Source organism: Hylobates moloch, unplaced genomic scaffold, assembly GCF_009828535.3.
Source record: "Hylobates moloch isolate HMO894 unplaced genomic scaffold, HMol_V3 SCAFFOLD_24, whole genome shotgun sequence".
NCBI lineage: Eukaryota > Metazoa > Chordata > Mammalia > Primates > Hylobatidae > Hylobates > Hylobates moloch.
The window spans coordinates 16,206,271-16,233,389 of NW_026652299.1; the positions used below are offsets into that span (position 1 = coordinate 16,206,271).

General features: G+C 37.3%; 1 protein-coding gene across 18 annotated transcripts in view; it reads right to left on the reverse strand.

Annotated features, from left to right (window-relative positions):
• Positions 1–27,119, reverse strand: part of R3HDM1 (R3H domain containing 1) — a 199,715-nt gene that overhangs the window by 136,327 nt on the left and 36,269 nt on the right. For 2 of the 18 annotated variants that reach the window (XM_032145786.2, XM_032145783.2), the window contains exon 1: positions 6,295–6,449. The exons of 15 other annotated variants lie outside the window; for them this stretch is intronic. The gene's annotated coding sequence lies outside the window, so the exon portion shown is untranslated. Of the gene's footprint in view, positions 1–6,294; positions 6,450–27,119 lie in introns of those variants that run through there. One more of the 18 variants, XM_058434339.1, reaches the window with a different exon arrangement.

Genomic DNA, 27,119 nt, shown 5'->3' on the forward strand with positions numbered 1-27,119 from the left:
AGTCTGGATGACACAGCAAGACCCTGCCTCTTAAAAAATAAAAAAAATAATAAAAAACTACATGGAGGAAAAAAAAAAAACCCAAACTGGTATTACCATCTAGTCATGCTTTGAGAAATAAACAGCAAAGAACATTCAAAAGGTTTGGATTCCTGGAAACTGAGCTATGGATAATAAGGATGTGAGAGGAGAGCTTAAGATAACAGGCATGTAAGAGAAAACATAAATTTTTTTTGTTTGTTTCCAAACTGGATTGTTTACAATTCATTTTTTAAAAAATAATTCATTCTTTCAAAAGTGATCCGCTTAGAGATGCTTTTAAGGTACAAAATCAGCGAAAGGGAACTGGTCAGAAGGAGAAAGATCACTTACTCAGTCTTGACCTCAGAGTTATATATAATTACCATAAAAGTAAATTACTTCCCATATAGGGTACACCAAAGACATTATCAATAATTGGAAAATAAGATATTGTGTAATGGAAAATTTGGCTGACCTTTGTCCCTGGTAGGCAGCTTCTAAATTCTTAGAATTTCTGGACTGATGGAAATGTCTTTGTCATTCATGGTGGGTCCTGATAGTGTATGCTAATGAGGTTACTCATGGTGGATAGTTTATGTTAAGATGGTGATTCCAGATGGGGACTGGCTGGAAAGACTAAACACGTTCATTAGAAAGTTGGGGCTTTGAGGAATGTGATAAATAGTCTGACTTCCAAGGAAGGAAGTGAGGCTGGACATTGAATTCAATTGCATGGCCAATGATTCAATTAATCATGCCAATGTAATGAGATCCCAATAAAAACTCTGAACACTGAAGCTTGGGTGAGCCTCCCTGATTGTCTGCAAATTGCTCTGCAAATTAACAAACGCCAATGTCAGGAAAGACAATACATCTTGACCTCATGGGGAGAGAACAAAAGCTTTGCATTTAAGACTCACCCAGACCTTACTTACCCTGTGTGTCTTTCCTTTTGGCTAGTCCTGGTTTGTATTCTTTTGGTACAATAAAGCTCTAATGCTGAGTGTAATTGTGAGTTATTCTAGTCAATTAAACCTGAGGGAACCTCCAAATTTGTAGCCAGTTGATCAGAAGGGTGGCCTGGTGGCTGAAGTGAGGGCAGTCTTGCGTAGGACTTGTCTGGCCTAACTGCACATTAGTGTCAAAAGTCATCATGGGTGCATAATCTAGTCTCATTAAGTTATATTCTTTAATGTGTTTTGTGCTATGTTCATAGTATGATAATGTTGGTAGTTCATAAGGTGAACATCATTATGAGCATAATCTTGGTTTCTAAAATTTAGCCATTCAGAATGCCATCTATCAGTAGGCATTTGCTTTACACAGACTTTGGCAAGTAAGAAACCAGCAGTCTTATGGTATTTTAGCTAGACTTTGATGTGGTGTTTCCTTCATGCTTTCAAAATTCGATTTCACTTGATATATTTTTCTCTACACTACTAATATATAACTAAATGAATGTATCTCTATGTACTTTTTACCCATGACCAACATTTCATTTTTATTATAGGGACACAATGAAAATCCTTTACAGGTCTTAAAGGTACAAAGCTTATCATCAAAGAATCTTAGCAAAATTCACGCTGGGCTCCTGGCACATTAACCTACCCAATGGTTCTTTGATGGCTTAAAACGTGAAACTTCACATTCTCTAGCAGTTGAATCGGTAGATCTAACATGACCCATTTCCTTCCTTCACCAAAAAATCTGTTTCCTTTATAGGATTTTAATTTAGGTTACAATTGGTAGACATTTGGTTTCATAACTACTAATGTGCCACCCTTTATTTCTTCAATTGCCAACTACATTTTTTTCTAACAAAGGATCACAGCCCTCTCTCAAGAAAGCACCTAAGGATTATGTTAGAAGGAAAAGGCTCGAAAATGTTTGATTTCTTCTTTCTGTCAAACAGCATTTTGTGGCCAGTAAAAACAGCTTAAAAACAGCTTGAGATAGAACAGGTGCTGTCTTTCAGTTGCCATCATCTACCTTCATACTCTATAAAAGGATGTGTACAACAAAGTGCAAACAATTTTACAGCTTGAAGGTGCTGCTGCTGGGCATGGGTGAACACTGCTAAAAAGCTCACAATCTCTCATAGTTCACACTATATACTATACATGTAGAGCTAGCAGATAAATTTCTCTTTAAAGTACCTGTCCAATTTAATTGGCTCAACTTCCTATGGCTTTGCACAAAACACAAAAATTCAATGGGTTTAATGCATTTCAGATTTGATTTTTTTTCTGGCTTTATTTCCTAGCTATGTCTACCACATCAAATTGTTTTAGTAGTTATTCATATTTAACACATGGGTTTCTTTACAATTGTCTCATTGGAGCTCAAGGGGGCATACAGTTTTCTATTTTTGTTGTCATTCATTTTCTACCTGTTAAGGAAAGCTGTGGTTTAGCCAGCACTCTGAAAGTACTGGAATAAAAAAATGTTCTGCTCTCTCTCTCTGGTGACCCCAAGCTGAAGTCTGACATCTGATGTGCCTAGTAATCAGTCACTGTATATTTTCAAACTACTTCAAAAAACTGTATGTGATCTCTGTTGATGTGTCTGCTATTGTAGAGGTACTACATAACTTTCTAAGCATTTGAAAATGAAAAGAGAGAAAATTTAAAATTAACAAAGCATATTGAGCAATGATTTATAAACATTATAAAGCCGTGACTCTTAATTATTTTTGGGCCATGAAAGGATCCCTCTTGAAAATCCTATTAAACCCAAGGATCCTCTCCTCAGAAATGCAGCAGTCAGATGTGCTTACTCACACGTGTATGTTCACAGTTTACACATGCTTTTAGGGTTGCTTGGTTCTCCAGAAGCCTATACATGAATCCTAGCTAACAACCCCTTTTTTATATCTATGTATATTATAATAAAATGACATGCATATTTATGACAGATTTGCATCTATATATTATATAATGTAACAGATTTGCATAATATATATTATATAATGTGACAGATATATTATCCAAGTCACTTTATAACATACATATATAAAATATAAAATAAGGGTTAAGTAGGATTCATATATAGGCTTCTGGAGAACTAAGACCGTGGAAACATATATTTATTATATAAACTTGCTCTGTTCAAGTGAGAAGGTGGGGATGAGTAGAGCAGTGTTAACTGGGCTTCAGGCTTTTCTCTATTTCCTGAAGTACTTTTGTGGTACTCTGGGGCTTAGAGGAACTCAGTTTGGAAAAAATAAATTATATTAACTGTATTAAAGATCTCAGTTATTAATCAGAAGGAGAGTTGGTCAGCTGTGGAAGTATGGCAAGATTTAGAGATGATGATTTTGTTGGTTCTGTTTCATTCCCATCTTTTGTCCCCTACAACCAGAGAGGGATCACAGAGCAGATATGAAAACTATACAAAGCAGGAGAGACATCAAAAGAATGCAGAAACAAGGAATGCTACATAATTTCAGAGGAAGAGCTGTATGTGAAAATGACATTTAACTCAGCTCTGAGAAGACTTTCATCTTATACATCTTTCTTTGCTTCTTGAATACTTTATATATGTAACTTGTTACTTGTAAATCTAATTTTCTTTCCTGATAGCTCTATGCTAGTTAAGACAAAGCCATACTGCTATTAATATATACTATGCTTGCATCAAATGGTATTTTAATCTGCTTTACAAAATGAAATGAAAACAATATAATGACAGTTGCTAGGTTTGTGATTATGTAAACAGGTAAATGCTAAATGAGTGTCTGTTCTTCTATTTTAAATACTCAGATGCAAAATACAAAATCTTGAGGAAAACATTAAAAAATACTCTGTACTATTTTCGCAACTTTCTATAAATCTGTAATTATTTCAAAACAAGAGGTTAAAAACAAAAGAAGAAAATACTAGCATATATCTGCTGTTAACACATTTGAAAAATACAGATGGTATAAAAAAGTCAATACAAGTTTTAAATACAAGCTTACCCATAATCTGAAATATAACTATGAAGTGGGGTATTATCTTATGTATCCTTAACAGGAAAAACATTTAAATTGCTTTCTATAAATCTTAAAAATTAATGGAAAAATCCTTTAAGAGAAAAATAATTCCCTTTAATAATGGCCTAACACGTATCTCTTTAGAAGACAAAAAATTTTTAAATAATGATTTCAATCCACTTATAAGACCTCAAGCATAAGTTTCTCAAAATTAGAAAACTGAGCAAACAGTAAATCATGTTTATTTAAAATATAGTATTTAATTTCTTTATCTAATGGTTTATTAATTCACCAAAAATTTTAAATTAAGTGCAGATCTGGCTCCAATGAAAACTGAAAACCTGTATGAGAATGAAAATTTGCAGAGTGAATGTGTGTGACTGAAGCTTGGACAGAAAAGAGAAAGATCTGGGAGTAGGGTGGGAAAGAGAGCAGAGTGCCAAGAGAGGGAAGGACGGAGGCAGAGAGACTGAAAGAGGTGTAGCCAGGGAGACACACAGATAGAGACAGAAAGGTAGGGAGAAAGAGAGGCATGGAGGAGCAAAAGGATTAGAGAGGGAGAATAAAGAAGGGAACATAGAGAAATAGACAAAGGAAGAGGGAATGATGGACAGAGACTAACAGATAGGGACAGGAAGAGACCAAGACACAATGGGAAAGCAAGAGACAGAGAATGGGAGATACTGAAACAGACAGGGAGAGAGAGTCAGAGGGGCAGAAAAGGAAAGACAGAAAGAGAAAGAAAGAGGAAGGAGGGAGGGAGAAAGATAAAAGAGATTAGGATAGATTTAGTCAGAAAGGGAGAAACACCCTGAAACACCAGGTAGATGAACAGAAAGGGAGACAGACTGAGACAAAGTAGGAAAGACAAATGTAGAGGGAGAGGGGGAGAAAAATGGGTGGGGATAGGGAGAATGGAAGATGAAGGGAGAGATGAGATAAAACAAGAGGGAGAGACAAATATTCAGAAAGTCAAACAGAAAAAGAGAGGGAGGGCAACATAGAGACACACAGACAAACAGAAACCTAAAGGAAAAAGAAGAAATGAAAATGAGGAAAAGTATGAAAAAGAAAAGCAGAATGTGACAAAGGATGGATAAAAGCAGTTGTAAGTAAGAACTGAGAGTATGTGTTGCTTATTTTAATTTTTTCTTTTATAGTTCTCAACATAAAACTTAAAATCTGAGGCTTAAAAATAATGAAATTCTCTTGGCATTAGGGTGAAGCAATGCATCTGATAAAAGACCCTAATTTTAATAATAGCTATTAATATTTTCATGACCCTAATTACTTACACAGTTGGGAATCAGAAATAGACAAAAGAAAGAGCAATGACATTCAGCATTGATAAAAGGCCATTTAGTGATTTTCTTCCTATTTCCTCTAGAAAAGAGATGAATTATTTCTTAAGAACAAAATAATTGTTTCGTAAATGGGAGGGGGAAGGAATTCATATCATAACAATTCCAAATGCTGTTAAAATTTCAGCTAATTCCAGATAAAAAGCAAGCAAAACTCTCAAAAACCTTCTAAAAAATTCAATTATACACTAATGGACATGTGTTAGTCATTCAGTATCACCTACATGATGAGATTTCAGTTTTGAGGAATCAAAATATCGAGGTAAATGTCAAAGTTTTCAGACTGTATAATTAGGAATAAGGTAGTCCTCAAAAATTACATAGTTTGATTAGCATTTGCTCTCTTTTGCAATGTGATATCTGATTGTTAATCATAGCAATGACAGATCTAGGTTTTGCTGTTACAAGCACTTTAAAAATTATTCCACCTCTTCCCCCAAAAGGGTAGAAAACCATTACCATGAGTTTTCAAAGTTAAGATTCTTAGCTTCTTAATTTCCAAAAGTCTCATTCACATTGTATTTGTTCCACAAAATTTTTAAAATTGAACAAGCCATATAGTATGTCTATTTTAAGATGAACTTGAAAGAGAAGTCATTTTTCTAGCTGACAATTTGCTGTGCTATACACAAATACCAATTAGCACACAGGTTAACCATTCTATCAGTAAGTTACAAGAAATATGAAACATGTGAGGGGTGGGGAGAAGAAATTGGTGCTACAGCTGAGAAGTATATTATTTTTCACTCCACCAACCTAAACAAATATATTTTTGCAAAAATAAACAAAAACAATTTTAAAATGCTCTCACTTTCAATATAGTAGAATTTTATCACACATCCTCTAACAAAAATTATGGTACTAAGTGAACATGAATACTTCTTCATGTATCGGATTACCTTCTATACAAATTTAGCAAATGAATTAAGAGTCACATACCTTCATTGTATTGGTATTTGCTTCATCATACAGACTTAAGAAGATGTTCTTTCCATAGTACCTGTAAACTGATGCTCTGCATTGCTCCTCTATAGAGCTCACTGCACACATCCAGCTGATTAGTCAGGCATTGGGAGTGCCTGCTAGAGCAGTCTAAAGCACTTGCCGAGGAGGACTCAGACAATAGAAAGTCAACAGCTGTATGTTGTGATGTCAGTAACACTCTAGCCAGTCACCACCCAGAATATCTGAAATGCATCAGAAGCTATATTGAGCTCTTCATTAGCAATTCAGAAGCAATGATGCAAAAGCCCATGAAACTGTGAATATGCAAAGACTGTCAGGATTTTTGAGATTTCTCGCTATTAAAATATTGTTGCACAATGATGCCTGATCCCAGGTTCAAGAAAAAAAAGTTGAGACAACTATATTTTTCTATAATTCCTTAAAGAACAAGCCATAAATAATTTAGGTATGGTTAATATATCATTTTTAAATTACTCTCTTTGACACTTTTAATATTACTAACAAAAAGCCTTAAAAAAAGGCAATTTGTCTATTACAGCTAACTTCCTGTGACAGTTTTGCATCTTCCAACTAACTTTACCTGTCACAAAGAAAGAAAATGAATTAACAGCACAATTCCTTATTTCTTAATCTGTTTTTGCTAAAATTAAAATAAGCTTGCTTATTCTGGCAAGAGCATTACTTCTTCATACCAACAGATGGAGATAGCAATAGAACTGCGATCCGAGGACAATTCTGCCTCGTGTCAGATGCTTGTTGGCTATATTAGCTCAAGTGGCGGACTTACAAGAAAAGGAATCAACCAAAACCAAATTTAAAAAACAATGTTTAATAATTATAAGGCAAACAAATAAGATAAAGAAAACAGAATACTAATTGTATCTATTGGGGAACACACTGAACCAGATTAGTATGTTTTCTGGATTCTAACTATTGTTTTCTGTGATAGCTGGGTACAGCATGTGCCTCTGTTTCCCATTTTGTTAAACAAAGATCATACTTTCCAAAAGCATACAGGAATGTTGTAAGGATCCATCAGACAATGCTCATACATTACCTGCACTATGTGAAGAAAGATCTGTACACCAACCAGAAATCCCACTTTTCTATGTCACTAAAATGTTAAGTCATGTAGAGTTTATACAACCTTACGGATTAACAAACCAGCAGTGCTCTTTATATCAACTTGACAAACACTAAAAGATACCAGCTTTATAGTATAATGTGAAAAAATATTAACACCTTTCCAAAAACAGACTCAGCCCTAGAAGTAGATTGTTAAAAATACATAGAAATCCACAAAATCTTCCTAAATCTTCAAACAACAAAGGTGATGAGGCAGCTAACAACACTGAGACTTATCTGAGAGGCTTCCCACTGATTTACCTAAAATTTCTCCAGTGTACAATCTTTTACTGCACCCTGCACTTTCTGGGAAAAATCAAGTGCCAGCCTAGGTACCCAAAAAACAAATATCCAAGCTCTTGACTTTTCCATAAAGAGTTACCGCTTTTGCCAAAGGGTATAAATGATTTTTTTCTCAGATAAAATCTTTGTTACTTATGAGAAACATATTTCAAGGCAGCTTTTCTTAAAAACTGTAATAGAAACTCTTGTTATGAAACAGATGGACAAGCTAAAATGCAGAATAATGAAGCAACCCACTTACATTGTAGCAAAAACAAATGAATATTTTCTACTACATTTCAAAAGATTCTCTCTCTCTCCAAGCTTTGGAAATTGTTAGGTAGGCCTATAAACTCAAGTAATTGTGAATTAGTGAAAACTCATAATTAAAAATATCTTAAAATACAGGGAAGGGAAGTAACTTAGTTGTTAATAGTGAGCTTTAGTGATAATAAACCATTAATTTAGGAATAATCTACAACTTGTTAATAAGACAGAATCTTATCTTTTAATATTCTTTTTGGATGCTACACTAGTAATTGTATGAGTTGGCTTTGTCTCTACCTTACAAATGTTAAAACACAAATATGAAACAGGTTTAGGTTTCTAATGATGTTGTGGAACTGTGCTTAAACATGCTACCAAGGTCAGGTAATGAAAACTTTCAAATAAATCCTCAATAACAGAAATTTGAGTTAATATTTATTTATTTATTTATTTTTAGATGGAATCTCGTTCTGTCACCCAGGCTGGAGAGCAGTGGTGCAATCTCGGCTCACAGCAACCTCTGCCTCCCAGGTTCAAGCAATCCTCCTGCTTCAGCCTCCCGAGTAGCTGGGATTACAGGAATCTGCCACCACAGCTGGTTAATATTTGTATTTTTACTAGAGATGGTGTTTCATCATGTTGGCCAGGCTGGTCTTGAACTCCTGACCTCAAGTGATCAACCTAGTTTGGCCTCCCAAAGTGCTGGGATTACAGGTGTGAGCCAACAGGCCCAGCTGAAATTTGAGTTAATAAAATTTAACTTTTTGCTTGCACCTTAAATTTTGTGCTATCCATTTTGGAATGTCCAGCAACTTCTTCTGCAAAAACAGAAGTATACTGACTCTACAGGGCTTAACTATGGTTATAAGGTAAAAAGATAATACCCACCTGAATGATAGGAACTAGGGCAACTATGGGACTAATAGCAGAAATTTAATATCTAAATCTAATTACTAACATGGCTGATAAACTTTCTTGTTAATTTTTCTGGTGCCTTAGCTCTTGCGGAACTTTTTAAAGATCTCAACCTTTATAGGTAAAGACAACATTTGAACCTGATCCTCTCATATACTTCCTAATACATTCTAAATAAAAAGAGCAAATGATTACTATAGCCAAGGGCCATCTTATGGTAACAATTTTTTAAAGAAATTTAACACATCTCTTGAAGTAGAAAATCAATATTTTGCAACCACTAAGGTAATCACTGATTCTGGCAAGGATCATAAATAGATGACAAAACCTATTAGATGAGAGATGGTCACTGAACAAGATATTCTTTGGTTACTGATAACTTTTAATTTCAAAGGTATGTTTTCTACCAGCAGACTCTACCTTAATCAAGTGATCAAATTTAACATCACCAATAATCAGGCAGGCTAACCTTTCATGCCTCCTGATATAATGCAACAGGGAAAAAAAATCACCTATGCTGTATTCCTCCAAAAATATTTAATCTGAATCTAATCATGAAACAATCAGATAAATTCAGACTGTGGACTACTCTACAAGAGAGCTAGCTTTAATGCCGAAAAAAAAGTCAGTATTATGGGAAAAAACTGGGAAAATTACAGAAGACTAGAGAGACCGGTAAACAAAATGCAAAGTGTTATATCTGATTAGATTCGGGAATCTGAGGAGCAACTGAAGTAGTATATACACGGTTGGTATATTAAATGATTGCATTTTATAAACGTTAAATTTCTTGGGTGTGATAAAAATACATTAGCCAGAGAAACAGAGACACACACAGAGAGAGAAAGCAAATGTGCCAAAATGTTAAGAACTAGTGAAGACAGAAGGCTATCTGTGTGTCTATTTTATAACTTTAAATTTTTCTGTGTAACCCTTTCCAGTAGGCCTCCTTTCCTTTTCTTTTTGAAGTAAAGATCTATATTTACTGCGGCATTTTTTTATTTATTAAGAATTTAAAACATTTTAAACACTGGTTAGGATTTGTTTTTCTTTACAATGTTACGGGGGCAGAAGGAGACCATTATATAGCAATAACCCTCTATTAGCAAATACACAACATTCTCCTATTAACTATATACAGTACTGTGATTTGAAGTAAAAATACCTCACTTTGAAATATAAAAATAGAATGCAGAGGATGTTATCCTTCTAAGGGAGGGTTCTTTTCTACTACTCCATACCACGCAGCTTGGGTTTCTGGCCCTCCCGGCTTCCCCCGTTCCCTGCACCCTGTACTGAGTAAGCTGATCTCCCCAAGTGGTATTCTGTAGCAGAGTCACACTGCCAACAGCCCAGGGACACAAAACAACCAAGGCATTTCAACTCTGGAAGCTTCCTCATTTCCTTAAGATTCCGCTTTTACTGAACATAAAATGGTAGTAACCTAAAAGGAGGTAAGAAATTCACTTCCTATGATCTATTTTTAATTTTCATTAAAATTAAAACCATTAACTAAATAATTTGTATTTATTTATTTATTTGAGACAGTCTTGCTCTGTTGCCCAGGCTGGAGCGCAATGGTGCAATCTCGGCTCACTGCAACCTCCGCCTCCCGGGTTCAAGTGATTCTCCTGGCTCAGCCTCCCTAGTAGCTGAGATTACAGGTGTGCGCCACCATGCCCGGCTAATTTTTTTGTATTTTTAGTAGAAACGGGGTTTCACCATGTTAGCCAGGCTGTTCTTGAATTCCTGACCTCAGGTGATCCGCCCACCTGGGCTTCCCAAAATGCTGGGATTACAGGTGTGAGCCCAGCAAGATGGAAGGATTTTTAAAAGGAGGGAATAAATCAAGAGGTATGGGATATACAGTTACAAAGCACTCGTCCATTATCTCATTTAGTCCTTAAAATTCTGACGAAAAATCAATTCACCAAGATAATTTGATGTCAAGGCTTAGAGTCAATATAATTCTTATGAATCTAAGTTGAGGATAATGATGCAAAGAAATAAAGAATATAAATTGAGAGATTTTACAATAATTTAGATATAAGGTACCATGAGTTAAGGTCAGAGTGTTAACTGGGAAAGAAAAATGAAGACACTGGAGAGACACTTCAAAGCAAAACTTAGAAGGCTAATAAAAATTCAAAAACTTGAAAACCTGGATAAATAAAAGAATGTTGATGCCACTACAAGTAGGAAATTTGGCATGGTCAACTGGGATAGGGGCAAAAATATTAATTTCTACTCTTGTTCACCACTCACCAAAAGCAAATAAACAAACATTAAGCAAATAAACAATCCTAAATCATCCTCTTCAACTTAACATGTCATAGAGAGGAGATACTATTAATAAGTGGTGAGGAAAGATTGTGGTATTAGTCAGGTGAGGTCAATCAAGAGTCCACAACCAATGGTGCAATGAGGTATCCAAAGTTCCAGCGTCAAAGACTACACAGATAATTACAGAAATAAGGCACCAAGACCGTTAAGGGTAAAGTGAAAAGTTCCACAGGTGGGAAATGGAATTGGAATTATGAGTATAAGGAAGGACTCATGAGAGTTCCCCTACTGTGGATCTACAGGCAAACAGGACAATGCTCCCAAGGATCTTATACTCCACTTTCTTCATACAGTATCTCTGGGCTCCATCCTCACTAATACCTTAATATAGGCAACCATTATTAGTTCCTGCTTAGATTTCCCCAAGAGGCTTCCTACTGGTCGCCAGCCTTTAAAATGGTTCTGCTGCCTTCTAATTTAGTCTTCATACCATAGATGGTCTAGTATAAGATATAAACATTATAATAGAGTAGTAAGTGCCAGGACAGGGGAACTAAAGGATGCCATGGAAGTATCTGAGGGGGACACTGAAAGCCAATCTTTGAAGGTCAAAGAATGTTTTGTAGAGGAACTAATACTTAAGCTATCATTTGAAAGAATTAGCCAGGGAAAGAAGTAAGACAAAGAATTAGAGGAAGAAAGAACAATATGAACAAGACCCAAAAAGCATTAGGAAGAGTGGATCTGAAAGTAGCTCAGCAAGGCAACAGCTTCAAGTTCAAGGAATGAGTGAATTTCAGAGTACCTCAGCAAGGCAAGAGCTGCAAGTTCAAGGAAAGCTTGAAAGTTTGTTGTTTTAAAACAATAAAGCTGAAGATGTAAGTAGGAGCAGACAGGCAAGGCCTTGTGAGTAAGTTTAAGAGCTGGGACTTTTCCTGAGACTCATTAGGGAGATAATGAAGACAATTAGGAGAGTGACATGTACAGATTTTTCACTTAAAGGGTGACAGCTGATGCCAATCAAATGGATGAGTCCTCTAAGGGAGAGTATATTAAGAGAACAAGCAAAGAAATCAATGGTTGACTCCAGGAGAATAAGAATAAATTCTATTTAGAACAAGTTCCAATAATATTGCAACAAAAATATCAATAATAAATACAAGTATCTCTTGTGACTCTATTCAGTCTTAGTTCAAATAGTGAGAGCCCTGATAGCAAAGCTTACTGTGTCATGAAAATTTTTCTGGCTTCTGAGCTCAGATAACAACAATTGAGGTAACAACAGATACCTGGTACCTCAAGCCTTTATCATCTATTCATTCATTTATTTAGAGACAGGGTCTCCCTCTTGCCCAAGTTGGAGTGCAGTGCTGCGATCTCAGCTCACTGCAACCTCCGCCTCTTGGGCTCAAGCCATCCTCCCACGTAAACCTCCTGAGTAGCTAGGACTAAAGGGTGCATGCCACTATGCCCAGCTAATTTTTGTAGAGACGGGTTTTTGCCATATTGCCCAGGCTGGTCTTGAACTCCTGGGCTCAAGCAATCCGCCTGTCTTGGCATCTCAAAGTGCTGGGATTACAGTGCTGCGCGAGCCACTATGCCCGGCCCCTATTTTTAAAGATGTTTTATTGGAAATAATTTTAGACTCGGAGAAAAGTTGCAAAAATAGCACAGACTTCCTGTATATACCTCATCCAACTTCCCCTTAAAACATGTTACAAAATTATAGTACAATTACTGATATCAGAAAATTATCATTGATGTAACACTATTAACTAATCTACAGACCTTATTTAGATTCCTTAAGCAAACGTCACCAGTTTCATGATTAGACTGAACTTAGGCATTTTTGGTAGGGATACCACGGAAGTGAAATTGTGCCCTTTCAGTGCATCAGGGAACACATGACGTCGGTGTGTCTCAGATTACTAGTGACTTCTACTTTACCTGGTTAAGGTGGTTATCTGCCATTTCCCCCCACCCGCCGCCCCATAGTTACCATTTTTCTCTTTGTAATTCGTATCTTGTGGGGAAGTATTTTGTGACTTTGAAAATATCCTGCTTTTCATCACAACTTCTCCATTGAGTATCCGCTGATAGTTCTTGCATGCAATATTTATCATAGTGTTGTCTGCCTAATGATGGTTTTTATTTCTCTCTTTTCATCTATGCTAATTGGAATTCCATGTAAGGAAGAGCTGTCCTTCCTATCCCTCCCATCTATTTTATCTACCTGAATGCCTGTACATGTGTTTTATTTTGTGGGTTACAATCTAATATTCTCATTATTTTGTTTCTCAAATTATCCCAGTTTTGGCCATTGGGAGTTCCAACAGATTGGTTCCTGTTGTCCTTTCAACATGCCCTCATCATTTTTTGAATTACTTTCTGGTGTCACATGATGTTCCAGGCACATCTTGTATTATTCTTGCCCCAGACTCAACCATTTTTCCAAGGACCCATGGTTCCCTTTACTGGAGAATGGCATTTAAAGAAGATCCGAACACCTAATGTGCTTACTAGGGTATCATTCCTCTGGCTCTCTCAGGACAGAGCTCAGGAATATGTGTATGTACAGTATACACATATTCACACATCTGTATTATGTATTTTTGTATTCATACATCATATATACATATATATTAAAAACCATGACTTCATATGGATACCTCAAACTCCAGTCAATGAACACAGGGTTAATTCTAGCCTACTCCTATCTTAATCTGTAACTTCTTTATACAACAATGAGAAGTCTGACTTTCATTACCTACAATATATTCACTTATTTTTAAAACTTTACACAAAAGGCAGTTTCAGAATTCCTAAGGGATACCTCTGTGAGAAACACATTTACTACTTACAGTATTTGTTTTTTGTCTTGTGTTTGGCTTTAGAATGCCTAATCAAAATACTGTTTTCCAAAGTTACTTAGTTCTTTTCTTCCCCACTCAAGTCAGTGTTATTCATTGACTTCATAAATGAAGTTAATATTGTTCATCTGTTACTGCTCGCATTACATTTTGGGCTCCTTTCTCCATATCTGCCAACGTCCTAGTTGATTTTATGTTATTTCTGGAGACTACGTAAAAAATTACCAGGGTTCTGAGAGTCAAAGTCATATAAAAAATTATAGTCAGAGAAGTGCTGCTCCCTATCCCTACAATCTTATTCCCATTACTCCCAATCTTTCTACCTCATTCTCATGTATTCCCTGTAAGAAACCAGTTTCATTAGTTTCTAGTTTATCATTCTGGTATTTCTTTCGCACACTAAGTTGACATCCGTGCCCGTATTTCCCTGCTTCATAAAGAGTAGCATATTATAGATACTCTTCATACTTAATTCCCTTAATTGCACTGCAGGTAGTTCAGAGATTTTCCTCATTCTTTCTTACAGTGACACAGTACTACTCCATTGTGTGGCTGTACCATCATCTATTCAATCATTCCCTGCATGGGTATTTAGGCTACTTGCAATATTTTGCAATTACAAACACTCCTAAAATGGATAAACTTCTTTAGAGAAGATTCCTAGAAGTGGGATTGTTGGGTCAAAAGATAAGCGCATACGTCAATTTATTAGGCACTGCTCTTCAGAAGAAGGGCTATGCTAGTGTGTACTTTTACCAGCAGCATATAAAAGTGCCTCACACAGAATTAGCTGATATTCTTTTTGGTTTTCACTAATCTGGTAGATGAGAAATGGTGTCTAAGTGCTGTTTTACTTTTTTTTTTTTTTTTTTTGAGATGAAGTTTCATTCTTGTTGCCCAGGCTGGAGTGCAATGGCGCGATCTCGGCTCGCTGTAACCTCTGCCTCCCGAGTTCAAGTGATTCTCCTGCCTCAGCCTCCCAAGTAGCTGGGATTATAGGCGCCCGCCACCACGCCTGGCAAATTTTTGTATTTTTAGTAGAGATGGGGTTTCTCCATGTTGGTCAGGCTGGTCTCGAACTCTCGACTTCAGGTGATCCACCCACCTTGGCCTCCCAAAGTGTTGGGATTACAGGCGTGAGCTTATTTCTCCGTATGAACTTAAAACTTTTTACATGCTTAAGGCCCAATTGTCATTGTTTGTGAGTTGTCCATTTATGTATTTTCCCCATTTTTTCTATCAGGTCTTTGGTCCTTTGGTGCTCAGGGGTTTTTTTTTTTTTTTTTTGGTCATTTAATTATTAAGAGTTCTTTATATATTAGGGATATGGCTTCTCAGCCTTTTGGCTAAAATCAAGTGTATGTATTAGTGCTATAAGCCTTTTGGCTAAGATATATGTTGAAAAAATTTTCTTCCAGTTTGTCAGCTTGTCTTTTTGACTTTTTTTCATGTTGGTTTTTGCCATGTAAAATTTTCTTATTTTTATGTAGACGTATTTGTCAATCTTTGGTTGTCTCTGCATTTTGAGTCATAGCCCAAAAGCCTTTTTCATACACAAAGTTTAAAGAAGAAAACATGGGTTTTCTTATACGGTCTTTTTTTCTCTCTCTTTAAACATTTAGATCCTTAACCTGTTTGGAGGTTTTTTTTTTTTTTTTTTTTTTTTTGGTAACAGCTAATTATTGGATATAATTTATATAGCATACATTCATCCATTTAAATTTATTCAGCGTCTTGTTCAGTGGCTTTTCACATATTCATACAGTTGTGTAGCCATCACAATAAATTTTAGAAGATTTTCATTATTCCAACAAGAAACTACTGTACCTTTTATCAGTCACTCCTCTTTAAACCAAACTCCCTTAGCCCCCGGCAACCACCAATCTACTTTCTCACTTTATAGATTTGCCTATCATTGACATTTCATATAAATGAAATCATACAATCTGTGGTCTCTTGTGACTGCTTTATTTCACTTAGTATAATGTTTTCAAGTTTCACCCACATTGTAGCATGTATCACTGCTTTTTTTTATTGCTGAATTATGTTTCATTGTATGGACATACCACACTCTGCTTATCCAATTATCAGTCAATGGACATATGAGTTTGAATTTTTTGGCTGTTATGAATAATGCTATGAAAACTTGTGTACATGTTGTATTTATTCTTATACATGGCACAAGATGTGTATCTAATTTTATCTCTTTCTAAATATCTCAGTACTATTTATTCAGTGGTATCATTTATTATCTGGGACATTCAGATATCTCGGTACCATTTATTAAAAAGCCAATTTCTACCTCAGTGATTTGAGATAACACTTTTTTTTTTTTTTTTTTTTTTTTTTTGAGACAGGGTCTCACTCCGTCACCCAGGCTGGAGTGCAGTGGCACTATTATGGCACACTGCTGTCTTGAATGTCCCGGGTTCAAGCGATTGTCCCATCTCTCAGCCTCCTGAGAAGCCACCATGTCTGCTAATTTTTGTAGTCAGGGTTTCGCCATGTTATCCAGGGTGGTCTCAAACTGCTGGGCTCAAGTCATTCGCCTGCCTTGTCCTCCCAATGTGCTAGGAATACAGATGTAAGCCACTGAGCCCAGCCCAAGATACCATTTTTATTATTTCCACTTGTACCTGTGTCTGTTTCTGGGCTTTCTATTCCACTTCTCTATTTACTTATTCATGTGACAGTAGCACACAGATTTAATTATAGAAGCTTTATAGTATATGTTTTAATGTCTGGTAGAGCTAGTCCCACCAGCAGCTTTTCTTTTCTAGTTTCTTCCTGGCTATTCTTGTATGTTTGTTTTCCCCTAAGACTTAGTATCAACTTGTCTAACTTAAAAAATAAAAAAAAAGTCTTCTTGGTGTTTTTAGTGTGAATGCATTAATTTCAGAAATTAAGGAGAACTGACATCTTTATAATGACGAGCCATCCTATTCAAATCTAATTTTATGACTTAAGTATTGAAAAAGTTTCTTCCTGTAGGCTTTGTACATTTTTATGTTTAATAAGTATTTAATCTTTGTTGCTATTGTAAGTGGAGTTTTCTCTACCATTGTGACTGACTGCTAACTGGCTACTGTCTGTATATAAGAGTCTATTGATTTTTTAAGTTAATTTTATATCCTGCTATTTTATTGAATTCTATTATCATTTGGATTAATTTTACTAGTGATCCCCTGTAGTTTTCCAGCCATACTACAGGTTGACTATCCCTTATCAAAAATGTTTGGGTTGGGCCGGGCATGTTGGCTCATGCCTGTAAATCCTAGCACTTTGGGAGGCCAGGCGGGTGGATCACCTGAGGTCAGGAGTTCAAGACCAGCCTGGCCAACATGGTGAAACCCTGTCTCTACTAAAAATACAAAAATATCCAGGTGTGGGGACAGGCGCCTGTAATCCCAGCTATTTTGGAGGCTGCGGCAGGAGAATTACTTGAACCTGGGAGGTCAAGCTTGCATGAGCCAAGATTGTGCCATTGCACTCCAGCCAAAACCAAAAAACAGTTTGGGTCGAGGTATTTTGAATTTTTTTGCATTTTGGAATTTCTTCATTATTTTCATTGCACCCTTAATCCAAAATCTGAAGTGCTTCAATAAGCATTTACTTTGTGCATCGTGTGACTGCTTAAAAAGTTTCGAATTTTGGTGGCTTTCAGATTAGGGATACTCAACCCATATCATATAATCTGCAGAGATAGTCTTTCTTCTTTACCCATTCCTATGCCTCAAATCAATGTATCTAACTATATTGGTTAATACCTCGCATTATAATGTTGAACAGCAGTGAAGATACTGCACATTTGCCTTGTTTCTGTATATTGTGGAAATACTTCCAGTATTTCCCATTATATATAAGATTCCTGGCTTTAGGACTAAGACATATAAATTTTATCATTTCAAAAATGTATCCCACAATCCCTATTTGAGAGAGAGAGAGAGGGAGAAATATCACAAAATGGGTGGACCTTGTTGAAGGCTCCTTCAGCACCTATGGAGATAATGAGTTTTCCTCACAAATCTATCAATAGGGAGTGTGCTAATGAGTATCCTAACATTAAGCCAGCCCTGCATCCCTGAAATAAATCTCACATGGTCATGGTGTATCACTTCATAATGATAATATTTAATTTAGTACTTCTGCATCAATATTCTTATGGGATGCTGATTTATAGCTTTCTTTCTTCAATACTGTTCTTACCAGGTTTAAGTATCAATACTATATTTGTTTCACAGAAATTCAGAAGCTTTCCAACATTCCAATGCTCTGGAACAATTTATGCAGCAGTGGAACTATCTGGTCTTTGAAGGTCTGATAGAATTGCTCTGTGAAACCATTCAGGTCTAATGCCTTTTGGTGGGATAGTTTAGTAGAATTCTTTATTTCTTTTATGGAAATTAGTCTGTTCAACTTCTTTAACTCCATGTTGGTAATATCCATTTCCCTAGAAAATTACTCATTTCATCTAGGTTTTCAAATAACTGCAGTGAGGTCTGCTAAGTAGACTCTTGTGATTTTAAAATTTTTTAAAAATTATTTTTAGTGGTTATTTACCGCTTTATCTTAATTTGCATATGTTTTACTCCTTTCCTTTACATGATTCAGTTAGCTAATCATTTGTCTATTTTCGTAATTTAAAATTTTCAGAATACAGATTTGTTAGGTCTTGTTTTTCTATTCCCTACCTCATTAATTTCTGCTTTTATCTTTATTATTTCCTTCTGGGTATGCTCTTTAGGTTTACTTTGTTTTCCTAAATTTTGTTTTGAGCTGTAAATTTTATTCATTTATGTTCATTTTTTCAGATAAATGTGTTTACTGCTATAAATTTTTTTTTATTAAAGCACCATATTACTGGGATGTTTTACAAGATTCCTATTTTAATAGTGCCCTCTTCTGTCAGTATAGCAAAGTCCTGCCAATTATTTGTTTTGTTGTGGGGGTAACAGTTGGCTATGAATCCTGTAACTTTGTGGTTCTCTTTGTTTTGCTGCACTTCTGAACTTCCTCCTTTGCTTTATTACCTTTTCACCACTCAACTGCCGAAGGGTGCTTCTCCTCTACTTATGTACCTTCTTTTTCTCCCCTAGAAGCTACACACTTTGAAGACTGCCTCTTCAGATTGTATGTATTTTTAAGTCCCTTCCCTATAATCCCTACCCTTATTCTATTTGGATACTTTAAAAAAAAAAAGAATTTTCAGACTTAGGGTGGACTTTTTCTGGCTGAACATTCAGATAACGTTAAGATTCCCTCTCCATTTTGTCTTCATTTTTCTTTGCCTATGCTTGCCACAAAGTCTTGTGGCAGGCAGGAGCTGAATGGGAGTATGAGAGATCACATGCCAGGATCTGGTGAGTGCTCTCTTTTTAGTTACAGTTATACTGAAGTCTTAAATTCTCTTCAAGTTATGCTATGTCTTCAAATTCTGTATAGATTTTTGTCCTTCTTATTCTATATTTATTTGAAGGAAAATTGGGAGGCAGTAGATCGATGACCACTACTGTCTTTAGCTATTTGGAAGTCCTCCTTGAAAATTTTCTTTTGGTAACAGTTTATCGACATACATACGACATGTCATATAACTGCCCATTTAAAGTGTATAATTCAATACTTTTTAGTATATTCATAGTTACGTAACAATCACAATCAATTTTAGAATATTTTCATCATCCCATAGAGCAACTGCCCTTTTTAGCTATTGCCTCCTAATTCCTCCATTCCCCATCCAGCCCGAGACAACCACTAATCTACTGTCTCTATAGATTTACCTATTCTAGGCATTTTATATAAATAGTATCATACAATATATGGTCTTTTGTGGCTGACTTCCTTCACTTAGCACAGTGATATCAAGAGTCATCCAAGCTGTAGGATTTATCAGCAATTCATCCTTTATAGTGAAAATAATATTCCATTTTATGGATACACCACATTTTGTTTATCCATTTGTCAGCTGATAACATTTGGCTTGTTTCCATCTACTGATTATTATAAATATGCTGCTATGAACATTCATGTATTATCCAAATTTTTGTGAGAACACGTTTTCATTTCTCTTGGCTATATATCTGGGTTGACTTGTTGGGTAAAATGACAACCCTGTTTCCCCAGCAATTTGTGTACAATTTAACATTCCCAACAACAGTGTAGGACGGTTCCAATTTCTCTACATCCTTACCAATTCTTATGTGTGTTGTTTTATTACAGTCATCCTAGCGGGTATGGAGTTGTATCTCATTGTGGTTTTGATTTCAATTTTGGTTTTGATTTACATTTCCTTGATGGCTAAAATGTTATCTTTCCACGTGCTTATTGGCCTTATGTGTATCTTCTCTGGAAAAATATCTATTCAGATCATTTGCCCCTTTTAAATTGGGTTATGTGTCTTTACTATTGAGTCATAAGAGCTCCTTGTGTATTCTGTATACACGTCCTTTATCATTTTTTAAAATTTTGCAAGCTGGGGCCAGGCACAGTGGCTCATGCCTGTAATCCCAGCACTTTGGGAGGCCAAGGTGGGGTCGCTTGAGGTCAGGAGTTTAAGACCAGCCTGGCTAACATGGTGAAACTCCGTCTCTACAAAAAAAAAAAAGAAATTAGCTGGGTGTGGTGGTGTGTGCCTATAATCCCAGCTACCTGGGAGAGGCCAAGGTAGGAGAATTGCTTCAACTCGGGAGGTGGAGGTTGCAGTGAGCCGAGATGGCACCACTGCGCTCCAGCCTGGATGATGAAGTGAGACTCTGTCTCAAAATAAAATAAATTAAAATAAAACAAAATAAAATTGTGCAGGCCACGTGTAGTGGCTCACGCCTATAATTCTAGCACTCTGGGAAGCCAAAGCAGGTAGATTGCTTGAGTCCAGGAGTTCGAGACTAGCCTAGGCAGCATGGTGAAACCCCGTCTCTACAAAACATACAAAAATTAGCCAGTATGGTGGAGTGTGCCTGTAGTCCCAGCTCTGTTGGGGGTTGAGGTGAAAGGATCGCTAGAGCCCCAGAGGTAGAGGCTGCAGTGAGCTGTGATTGTGCCACTGCACTCTGGCCTGGGCGAGAGAGTGAGACCCTGCCTTAAAAAAATAAATAAAATTAGGCCGGGTGCAGTGGCTCACATCTGTAATCCTAGCACTTTGGGAGGCTGAGGTGGGCAAACTGCCTGAGCTCAGGAGTTTGAGACCAGTCTGGGCAACGTGGTGAAACCTGGTCTCTACTAAAATACAAAAAATTAGCCGGGTGTGGCGGTGTGCGCCTGTAGTCCCAGCTACTCGGGAGGCTGAGGCAGGAGAATTGCTTGAACCGGGGAGGTGGAGGTTGCAGTGAGCCGAGATTGTGCCACTGCACTCCAGCCTGGACAACAGAGCAAGACTCCATCTCTAAAAAAAAAATAAATAAATAACAAATAATAATAATAAAATAAAATTTTGCTAGTAAACATCCTGTAAATCTTTTATCAGGTACATGGTTTGTGAATATTTTCTTCCATCTGTGAAAATATTTCACTTTCTTGATGGCATCCTATAAAATATAAAACTTTTTAATTTGATGAAATCCAATTTATCTGAATCTGACATACTTGAAAAACATTTTTCAACAAACATTTTATATTCCTCATTAACTAAAAAAAAATCGCAACTCCAGGAATTTCTGGTAGTATAGGCATGTTTTAAAAAACAATGTATAGTTATTTTTGGCCTCAAGAAAAGTAAATAAAAAATGCTAATAAGTATATTGACTTTTCTGAGGGGTCAAAATGCAATTTTTGATCAAGTCATTGCCTAAATGAGTCTTCCCACCATTAGGCTACAACACACATGTTGAAAATACTTTTGTGACACTTTAGGTTAGATGATTTTTTAAAAACAAAAATAGTTTTAAAATTAAGACAACAAAGCTAAGTAAAAGAGCAAAGGACCTGGAACAATAAAATTGTACATTTGATGGCATGTAAGAGCAACAAGGACTTTGTCAATACTGGCAAGAAGCTTTATTACACATAATCTCTACAACGAAGTCTGTGAATTACTTAATTTCTATCTTCTTGTGCTCATTTCTACAACTTTGGGAGAACTAATTTTTATCCTAGGTCCTCAGACAGTTGTAAAGGGGAACTGGTTCTAGCATTAGGTGTGGAATGCATAATGCAATCAATAAATTTTTTTTCCAAAAAAGTTTTTCTTTCCCTTTGAGTATATAAACCAGTTTTCCCTCCTCTTTTTAGCTGCTAATTAAGTTATACAAAATAGATTCTTGAGATGCTGAAGGTAACTATGACACAGTCATCTAATCACTAACAGAAATCAAATGAAAGATATTTTTTTTGCAAGTACACGGGCCACAAAGTAGAAGGCAGTATTTGCTTATGTATTCCTACAGCATACAGACACATCATTACACATGGAAGATACTTTACTACCCTACATGACATTTAATACTGGGATCATTTAACTTGTGTAGCAAATGAAAGGTCAGAGAATTATTCTAGATGCAGTTGGTGGAACACAAGCTTAAGTGGCAGAAAATAAGAATAATTTATTTGTTTAAAATTCCTCATCTCAAATATCCTAGTAAATAAAAGAGATGTTTACAATCAATAGTTAATTCAAAATCATCAGCTGAGGAAATCGATTTTTCTAATTCTTGAATGAAAACAACAAACGGATCAAGAGTTAACACTTAAAAAAAGCTTACTGGCCGGGCGCGGTGGCTCATGCCTGTAATCCCAGCACTTTGGGAGGCCAAGGCGGGCAGATCACGAGGTCAAGAGATCGAGACCATCCTGGCTAACATGTTGAAACCCAGTCTCTACTAAAAATACAAAAAATTAGCCGGGCATGGTGGTGGGCGCCTGTAGTCCCAGCTACTCTGGAGGCTGAAGCAGGAGAATGGCGTGAACCCAGGAGGCGGAGCTTGCAGTGAGCCAAGATTGCGCCACTGAACTCCAGCCTGGGCGACAGAGCGAGACTCCCTCACCAAAAAAAAAAAAAAAAAAAAAAAAGAGCTTACTATGTGAAAGGTATGTTCTAAGCATTCCCTATGAGGCAAGTTGTACTAACATCCTAATCTCTGAGCTGGGAAAACTGAGACACAGATAGGTTAAGTAACTTGTTTAAGGTCACACAACTAGTGAGCGGTAGAGTCTAGTATCTGAAGTGAGTGGTCTGGCTCTATAACCCATGTGCTTAACTACTTTGATATACCACCTATTTCTCTGTGATTATGAATTTTTTTTTTTTTTTTTTTTTTTGAGATGGAGTCTCATTCTGTTGCCCAGGCTGGAGTGCAGTGGCTCAACCTTGACTCACCACAACCTCTGCCTCCTGGGTTCAAGCAATTCTCCTGCCTCAGCCTCCCAAGTAGCTGAGACTATAGGCATGCGCCACCATGCCCGGCTAATTTTTCTATTTTTAGTAGAGATAGGGTTTCACTATGTTGTCCAGGCTGGTCTCGAACTCCTGACCTTGTGATCCACCCGCCTCGGCCTCCCGAAGTGCTGGGATTACAGGCATGGGCTGCCGTGCCCGGCAGTAATTGTGAAATTTAAAAAAATCTTCTACATTCTTAATAGTTTTAACTGACAAACATCACCATCTACTCTGATTTATTCCTACAGAGTAGGGCAAATCTAGCCCATGTATTCCAGAATATTAAACCAGTGAAACTTAAATAGGCCACAGTAAAAACTGCAGGACTTAGTAAGTGATTGGACTGGAGGAGATAGAGGAGATATGATGCCCAAGTTTCTGGTTTGAGTGACTGGGTATACAGAGTGAGAATTAAGATCAGGATTTCCTGAGGTGGGGGTGGGGGAGGAGGAAGTCTTCCCTTTGCTGTCCTCTTACACATTATTTGACTTTTAGGGCAGTGAAATCTCAAGACCGAATCGGACCTCATCCACTTGAATCTATTTCCCTTACCGGCCAAGTGACGACTCCTTATCCCTTTCTTCCGAGAGGTCACCAATACGCCCTATGAATAGAAGTGTTTTTTAAATGAAAAACTGTTTTTTTTAAAAAGTATTGTTAAACTTGTATGAATACTGAACTCCATTTCAAAGGTTAAAAAAACTGTGGCCAGGCCGGGCACAGTGGCTCACGCCTGTAATTCCAGCACTTTGGGAGGCCAAGATGGGTAGATCACCTGAGGTCAGGAGTTTGAGACCAGCCTGGCCAACATGGTGAAACCATGTTTCTACTAAAAACACAAAAAATTAGCCGGGTGTAGTGACGGACACCTGTAATCCCAGCTACTCGGGAGGTCGAGGCAGGAGAATCACTCGAACCTGGGAGGTGGAGGATGCAGTGAGCGGAGATTATACAACTGCACTCCAGCCTGGGCAACAAGGGCAAAACTCCGCCTCAAACAAACAAAAAAACTGTGGCCAGGTGCAGTGGCTCACTCCTGTAATCCCAGCACTTTGGGAGGCCAAGGTGGGCGGATCACTTAAGCCCAGGAGTTTGAGACCAGCCTGGGCAATATGGTGAAATCCTGAATCTACAAAAAATTAGTGGACATGATGGCATGTACCTACAGTCCCAGCTACCTATGAGGCTGACGTGGGGGAATCACCGGAGTCTGGGGAAGTTGAGGCTGCAGTGAGGCGTGATTGAGCCACTGCACTTCAGCCTGGGCAACAGAGTAAGACCCTGCCTTAAACAAACAAAAACAAAAAAACACAAAAATTTGGCCAGGCATGGTGGCTTAGGCCTGTAATCCCAGCACTTTGGGAGGCCAAGGCAGGAGGATCCCTTTAGGCCAGGAGTTCGAGACCAGCCTGGTCAAAAGAGTAAGATCCTATCCCTCCCCCCAAAAAAACAAAAAAAAGCCAGGTGTGGTGATGCACGCCTGCAGTCCCAGCTACTTGGGAGTCTTGGAGGTGCGAGAATCACCTGAGCCCAGGAATTTGAGGCTGCAGTAAGCTATGACTGTGCCTCTGCACTCCAGCCTGGGCAACAGAGTGAGACCTTGTCTCTAAAAAAATCAAAAATAAAAAAACAACAAAGGTAAAAATAGAAAAACTACCTACAGGAAAATCCTGAAATGAGAACGGTAAATGACTTGGGCATGGTTTACCCTTTTGATGAAGAAAACCTGTTAGTTTAAATATTTAATTAAAGATTTTAAAATTTTACTTTACCTTTTTAAAGGGAAGATAAAATAGACGCATCTTGATATACTCTAGGATACTAAGCTCTAGAGGTGAACAGGTGAAATACTCAGCTTTATCATTCTCACCAGAACATTGGTCAAGCAATAAGCCCCTAGTCCCCTTCCCCACACTGGTAAAAGGTCACACTTTGGGAGTGAAAAGTAAAGCTTATGAGTGTACATGTATGCATATACACAATGTACTCATTCATCTTTGGGAAAAATCAAGTTACTGTCCATATATGACTCAAGAAATTAACAGCACCCAAAGTACCTGGGTGTATAATTCCAAGGAATATGTACTAATTAATTATATTCGGCTCTAACTGGACCAAATGTATAAAGAGAAGCAGGATTGTTAGGAGATAGCAGGGAATACCTGTCTATGAGCTGCAGATTGGTAGGATACTGCTCAGTTACTGCAAAAAATCCATACATTCATCTGTATCCCAAGCACTATTACAGACACTTTTGAAATTAAAAACAAATTCTTTCGCACTTGAAAACGCTGAGAACTTGACCACAAGGACGTGTAGTAGAGCCATTAGTGCCAATACCAGCAAGGTAGAAAGCATCTCGCTGGGGTTTACTTTTTTTTTTTTTTTCCTGAGACAGAGTCCCACTGTGTTGCCCAGGCTGAGGTGCAATGGCACTACTTAGCTCAGTGCAACCTCTGCCTCCCAGGTTCAAGTGATTCTTCTGCCCCAGCCTGCCAAGTAGCTGGGATTACAGGTACCCGCCACCATGCTGGCTAATTTTCGTATTTTTGTAGAGACGGGGTTTCACCATGTTGGCCAGGCTGGTCTTGAACTCCTGACCTTAGGTGATCTGCCTGCCTTGGCCTCCCAAAGTGCTGGGATTACAGGCGTAAGCCACCACGCTGGGCTTACAGTTTTGATCATTTCCTTCCCTAGAACCATCCAAACGACTAACAAACCTCAATCTGAACCTCTTGGTCACCAAACAGCCTTCTAATTAATAGTTTGGATTTCCATGCAGATTAACCTGAAGAAGAAAATATACGGTAATGCTGACAGAAGCACTACTCAACTTTCACAGTACATTAATAATCTGGCATTCAGACTTATTCAGTCTCTGCAAACATCATTAGCATATATAACCTGAGCTTATTTTATGTGAATCTACAAAAACGAAATTTCTGAGTTCTCAAAGTTGAGGCCACAAGCACTCTATTTCAATAATGTAAACGATGCCTTGTGAGATCTCTGGGCAGTATCACTCTTACTCCCTAACTTATCCCTTTTCACATAAAGATGCTATGTAAGATAGTACAAAGAGTTTTACATATATTCTAGATTAGTATTACAAAACAACTGCCAAGTTTTTTTAAAGAAAAAAACTCCCTTGCTTCCCCGCTCAAAAAACCCCTAGCCTTCTATCTGCTTCAAAACGGTGTGTCTGGCTCAGGGAAGGTAGAAGTTGTTCAGGGTAGACAATCAGATAAAATAAGATGCAAACATAATATATGAATCATAAGTTATTTCAATAAATTTTCAATTTTACTATATGTATATCTGAAGTTAAGTTTCAAATATATCTGTTGGGAGAAAAGCTGAGTGTTGGGAGAGAAGCTGAGGCAGGACTTGCATGTCGGCTAGACTTGCTAGCTCCTTGCTTCTAGCACTCCCATTATCTCAAGTAGCCATAGGTTTCTCATTCACTTGATACACCGTTTCCTTTCAACTCCCACATCCTCACCACCTGTTTCTTTGTTTCATTACCAATAAATAGCGTAGGCTCCCAGAGTAGCCCCCCGTCCCACTTTCTTTCTCAAACTTTTTCTCATTCCTTTGACTCCACTGGACTCATCGCCCCCATGACCTGGTGTTGGGTCTGATCATCCCAACATAGATCTTTTTATTGTACAAGGCAGTGATTTAGTTTC